General features: G+C 40.2%; 1 long non-coding RNA gene across 1 annotated transcript; it reads right to left on the bottom strand.

Moving 5' to 3' along the window:
- Positions 1–3,045: 3,045 nt before the first annotated feature.
- LOC134289686 (uncharacterized) lies at positions 3,046–3,528 on the bottom strand. Its single transcript, XR_009998618.1, has 2 exons — positions 3,473–3,528; positions 3,046–3,413 (listed from the first exon to the last, which is right to left on the bottom strand). It is a non-coding gene; the product is annotated as an uncharacterized LOC134289686 (long non-coding RNA).
- Between the last annotated feature and the right edge of the window lie 2,831 nt (positions 3,529–6,359).

Here is a 6,359-nt window from a genome sequence, read left to right as displayed (position 1 = left end):
AGTTCGGAAGCATCTTGACAGACCCCTTTGAATCTCTTTGGAACCCCCTTACACGCTCCTGAGATAGCCCTAAAACTATCCTTAAAACGCTTTGTTGAAACCCTTTGAAACTATTTGAAACGTCCTAAAACGCTTCTGAAACCCGCTGAACTCCCGAAAACACTCCTAAAATCACTCTTAAGACTCCACAGAACCTCTGAAACTTCTCGAAACCCCCTGAAATGCTTTCAAAGACACTAAAATCCAATGATAAGTCATTTAAAGCCTCTAAACGCTCAAGAAACCCCTTGATTTTCGCTAATTTGCTACTGAATTCGTCTTAAACCCCCTTGAAACCTCAAAAATGCTTCTGATACCCCTTAAAACTGTGGATTATCAATGAGGGACTTGCGTAGGTAAGGCCAGGGACGGACGAAGTCCCAAATGACTTGAGAGTGCGAACTGCACTAGCCCCTCTCCGAAGCAATAACCTCCACACCCAGTGCCGGGCAGACGGCGAGTTTGGCGGCAGAAGGAATAGTTTAGGGTTTGATCGAGAAAGTAACCCCTTCTCCTTCGTTGGCGTCGGACTTGGATCCAGTACTCCACTACCTTAATTTTTTTTATTATATTTCACCTCTGGTGTATGTTGTGCAGATCCTTCTTCCGCTGCTCAACCCGTAGACTACAGGGCTTACTAAAAATTTCAAACCGCTGCCAAAGGCGCAAAAATTTATGTTTTTCAATGAATTGTTCTAGTGCACACGATATGTTTGTATGCTTGGCAGTCTTAATTAAAAAAACTGGCCAACTGTGAATTATCATCAATTTACTTAACTGTTTTCACTGAGTGCTACTTCGTGACACTGTTGTAAGAATAGTTGGAAAGAATATCTGAACAATCAGGATATCCGGAAGATTGCTGAAGATGGTGTATTTAGTAGTGCTCTCTTTGTGGCAACATCTTGATCCAAACTCTTCGCTGAGTCTTATGATTACTACATCGGTGTCAGTATACAGGATGGTTGCAATTTTTTTTTTCAGCTTCATGTGGCGGAGAACAGCTTGGCTGATCAGATATAAATAGAACCTATTTCTGTTATTAACGGAAAAGGAGCTTACTTGATTAAATTTCTCGATATCATGGTAACGAGAAAAGATGGAATCCTTGAGAAAAAATGGTTACCAAAGCAGACAAACGGACGGTATCTCGATTTCGTTTCGGAAAGTCCGTACGCCCACAAGCGCAACACTGCGATTGCCCTAGTGGATAGGGCTATCAAGTTAACCGATGCGCAGCACCGCCCCTCGGCCATCAGTACAGTGAAGGAAATGCTGAAATGTAACAATTACCCCAATTGGTTCATTCAGAATGTCCTGAAACAGAGGGTGCACAAGCACTACAACGTACTGCAGAACGATAAGGAGGTGGATGAAACGAAGTACATCCCCACGCCGTATGTACCATGTCTGAGTGAGAAGTTGCAGAAAATCCTCAAAGAACACGGCATAACACTGGCGGTGAAAGCAAAATCTAAATTGAAAAATGAGATTTTTGCTAAACTGAAGGACCCGATCCCACCAGGACAACATAAAAATGTGGTGTACTCGGTACCGTGTGGAACAGGGGATGGAAAGGTGTACATCGGACAGACGGGAAGAAAACTGGACACGAGAATCAATGAACACAAAAATGACGTGAAACGGAAAGACAACAGGACTGGATTGACGCACCACACACTATGTGACGGCCATGTGTTCAATTTTGACGAGACGAAAATAATTGAACGCATCGCCGACCAGGAGAGCAGAGTCGTCGCGGAGACATTCCACATCAAGCTGGCAGGGGAAACTAATACAGTGAACCTCCAGCGTGAATGTGGATTGTTCAACACGAACTACAATGCGTTAGTGTTTAAGCTACGACAAGTGACGAACAACGATAGACGACGAAGAGGAAACGAGAGAGGACGCGCACCACAACCGCATAGTACCCTACTAGACAGTGGTACGTGATCTCCCAGCTGGATAGGAGGTAGCATCAGCTGCGGTGATCAAATTGTGAGTTGTGGGGTGAAAAAATGAAAAGGTATAAATCTTGCTTAATGTTAATTTTTTTGTAATAAACTTGTAGGCGTCTGAAGATGGCTGAAAAGTGATTAGGCCGAAACGTCACGCAAAAAACGATATTGTTTTACTCGTTCACCGATAAATATCAATAAAATAGATATATGGAAAAGGAGCTTGAATCGATCAATTGTGTGAGTTTGTTCTGATTTTAACTATATTACAATAATTATGTACATTACTCTGAAAATATTTGGTAAAGTGTCCCAGGTAACCACTAAGCATTTGAATAAGCCGTACAGTAGACCGAAATAAGCATTTCAACTGCTTCCTGCCCTACTAAAGCAGTTCGAATGCATAGCTGCTTTGAATTAGCATAAGCTGTGCTACTCAAAAGCTTTTGGCCATTAATTAGAATTTCAACTGCTTGAGGTGTTTTGCTCGGAAGCATTCAGAATGCCTTTCACCTGCTCTTCAAATGCTAAGAGCAAAGAGTATGGGAGATATGCTTTGTGTTTGACAGCTCATGCTGTCTCTCTTTTACAGGGTTTATGCCTCTGTTGACAAGTAAGCACATATGAGCGAACGAATAAGCACGTTTTCCCTTACTCACTCAAAGGCTCAGCAGAAAACATTGCTGCAGCTGGTTTGGTTTGGGAACATGGCCATCATCATTTCTCATTTCGTCGGAACATACGTACCGAATTGGTGGATGCTTTGGCGGATCATAAGATTATTCGCAAGAGGAAATCATATGCTATACACTCAGAAAAAAATCTATACTAAATAGTATACATCCCACACTATTTCACTATTCGCCTGGTTGACCCCAAGCTAAGTTTAAATGCAGATCATACTAGCTCAGTATAACTTTGACTTACACGTAATCCAGTATAAGATTGATATACCTAGGCAAGTTTAACTCTGAATTAATGTTATTTTGCGTAGAAATTGTTCTTGTTTTTATTTTTGTAATAACCTAACCAAAATAAAACAAAATTAAAGATTACGACCAATAATTTATTCATTCGTATTTAAAACAACACAGATGCTTGGAGATGGCCAACAACACAAATTCAAATCGATCTTACTGGTTCATCACTATCATCCAATCGTGCTCCGAGTAATGGACTTGTACTTCCATCCAGAATAAGATTCTGGCACTTGACGGGCAAACAGTACCAACAGTCGGTGGAAATAGTACTCACACGATTCCAAAAATCTTCCACTATGCTGTCCAGATTATCACACTTCATCACGATCCACCGGTTGCACACTTTCCACATCCTGGTTTGCGGGATTAAATTGCCGGAACAGGCCGGATCATGCACAAATACGATTTCGATGCAGAGATTCCATTGTAGTTTCTGAAACCAAGTTCAATGTTCTTAAAATTTGTTCAACCGGAAATGAGAAACCAACTTACCGTCAATCCGTTAATGGGTTTGAAGCTGGCAGGAACATTCCGTTTTTTGTAGATTAACGCGCAAATAACACAACTGATATGGCCGATTTGTTTTTGAATACAATGAGAAAACTTATCCAGTATAAATCTGATTAAGTTTAGGTTTTAATTTAGAAAAGTATATTTGTTATACTACGCCTAGTGTAAATTATCAAAATGATAAAAACGGTTAAAATTTAAACTTACTACGATTTGTAATGATTTTGAACATGGCCATCATCATTTCAGGCCGAACATTTCAATAGGTCCTATCTGCATTTGAGAGGCTCTCTTTTTTCACGTTCTCTTTCGATTATTGCAATGTAATGGTAAACTTTTCAACTACTTTTGCAGAACAAATCAAAAGACGATTGATTTAACCATCGTTCTATGCAAGGAGATAATCATAATTCAAACAAAAAGCTGAGATATTAACGAAAGAGAGGGATACCAAAGAGAGCCTCTCTTCTGCAGATAGGACCTTTAGACATGTTTGGCCTGATTTCTCATTTCGTCGGAACATACGTACCGAATTGGTGGATGCTTTGGCGGATCATAAGATTATTCGCAAGAGGAAATCATATGCTATAGATCGGAGAGGGAACGAAAGTGCTGTTTACAAAATGGAATATTCATTTGTTTGAAAACAAGTTTTGGGTGTTGGAACTGAAGCTATTTTCAGTTTCAGATCATTCTTTATATTGGGGATAAAATCAGCGCACGACATCGGAACAGCGGTAGCATATCCTGGAACGTGGAGCAGAAACTTGAGCAGCAAACATGATTGAGTAATCTCTGGATCGTAAGTTCGAACACCAATAACTGCTAAAACATGCAAAAAAGTACCACCTAACATCAGCTGGAGTGTGCATGGACGAGGAAGCGGGAACGCTGAGAGAGCGAGAAGCAGACGAAAATCTATTTTTGTTTTGTTTCGCTCGACGAGGCGTTACGCTTTTTTGACATTTTGATACGACGTTCCTGAAGGTGCTGCACTCAGACAGCCCGTTATTTTGCCAAAACCTGCTGTGGGGTAGCACTATAGGCGCATATACGGTCAATTAGCATTAAATGCCATGTCCTAAGAACTACTATAATGCTGAAGGAATGCTATTTTAAATGCTTACTGGTTACTTGGGGTGTATTATACATTTGGGGAAGGGATTATTTTACTTTATTCTCGTTTCAGAGAGCGAGAAATGGTGCTTAAGCCTAGGTTTTCGAGCCAGGACATAAGGACTAAATACCCATGTCCCATCCCAGGAAAAAGAGCTCCGATTGAGTGGCATTAACTTTCTTAGCAACGTCACTCCTAACGTGATTGTTTCACATTATAACACATACTACTGGAATAAAACTGCTCATGTGGCGTTAATTTTTTAGTTTCCTACCATAATTGAAACTACATCCATTAATGAAGTGAACCTCAAATTTCATTGAAAAACATAAGTTTTTGCGCCTTTGGAAGTGGTTTTTTAATTATTTTTTTTAGCGAGCCCCGTAGCCTATGGGATAAAAAAAACTACACTATGATAATTACTTTATAATTTGAGTAAAACAAACTAGAAACAGGTCAACAATGCAAGTATTAAATTGCAAATGAATGCTCAGTAGACTCAACTGGAAATGTTTGCTAGCTTAGGATCTGTTAACCTTCAATAATACATACTTATTGCGAAGGTTCAAAACAATGTTTCTCAACGTTTGATTCATTTCAACCCAAAATGTATTGAGATGTAACATCATTAATCAACAGTTCGGCCAACGAAATAATATTTGTCTCTAGCGCACCTATTTCACCAAGTGCTTCACATCCATTAGACTCGACACTCCATCCAAATTATGAATAATGCCATCTGCCGCCACCTTCACTTCAGCAGCAATCAACATTTTATTTGTGACCTCGTGGATCAAGCGGGTCTTCAATCTCTCTCACCTCGACATTCCCGAGCGACCAGCCACCACCTCTGCCAGTATCATATCCTATCAAAAGAAGTCGGCAATAAACATTCACCCTGATAAATTGCTACAGGAAAAAATATTTCGCACACCGGCTGCCAGGCTCAGCGCGGTCTGGTTTGGGTGGAGGAAACCCGCTTTCAGCGGTCTCAAATTTGCATAAAACGGGAATAAATCACAAATTATGGTTTTTCTCGTTCTGCTTTTGCCATTTGCGCTTGGCTTTCTAGACAATGTCAAAACAATTGCTCCGCGAGAAATGCGCAATCATTTGTCTTTGGCCAAGTCAGTGTCCACCCAGCAAATCTAGCAGGACACCAAAGGAATTCGGTCAATTTGTTCCGGACATCAAACGAATTAACGAACGACGACCTTCTCAGTTATCAGTATGGGAGTCGTAATAGTTTAATGCACTGATTGAAGCAAAGATTAGGAAAAACAAGACTTGTTACTTAGTATCCAAAATCGAAAAAAAAATGTTCTAACAAACGAAATTAAAATCTAATTTCCAAAGTTTCTGTATCACAAATAGCTTGAGAGATTCATGAGATGAAGAACAGATTTCGTTAGCTTTCCACCATTTTTGTGCACTACCTTATCTTCCAAAGACTTTTTTAAGCCCGGTGGTCGTTACCAGTAAAACAACCTTCAACTTATTATTCAAATCATAATCTCAAGTAACCGCAGTCAGCCAACACAAATTGACTATCTAGACAAGTATACACATACACCTACACCGGGCTCGTCCCCGTCTGTTGATGGGAAAAGTTAGCATAGTGCGATACAAATTTGCGACCAGCGAGCATAATGGAAAAATTCGATACTCAAATTGAGATTGGTTTCCAGAATGTCAATTGGCTAGCTAGCGCGCTGCAGATATCGGATGACAAAGAGCTTCGCTTCGAAGAAT

Source organism: Aedes albopictus, chromosome 3 (genome assembly GCF_035046485.1).
Source record: "Aedes albopictus strain Foshan chromosome 3, AalbF5, whole genome shotgun sequence".
Lineage (NCBI taxonomy): Eukaryota > Metazoa > Arthropoda > Insecta > Diptera > Culicidae > Aedes > Aedes albopictus.
Note: the sequence above shows the minus strand (reverse complement) of the source record. Positions and strands in the feature narration are given on the sequence as shown.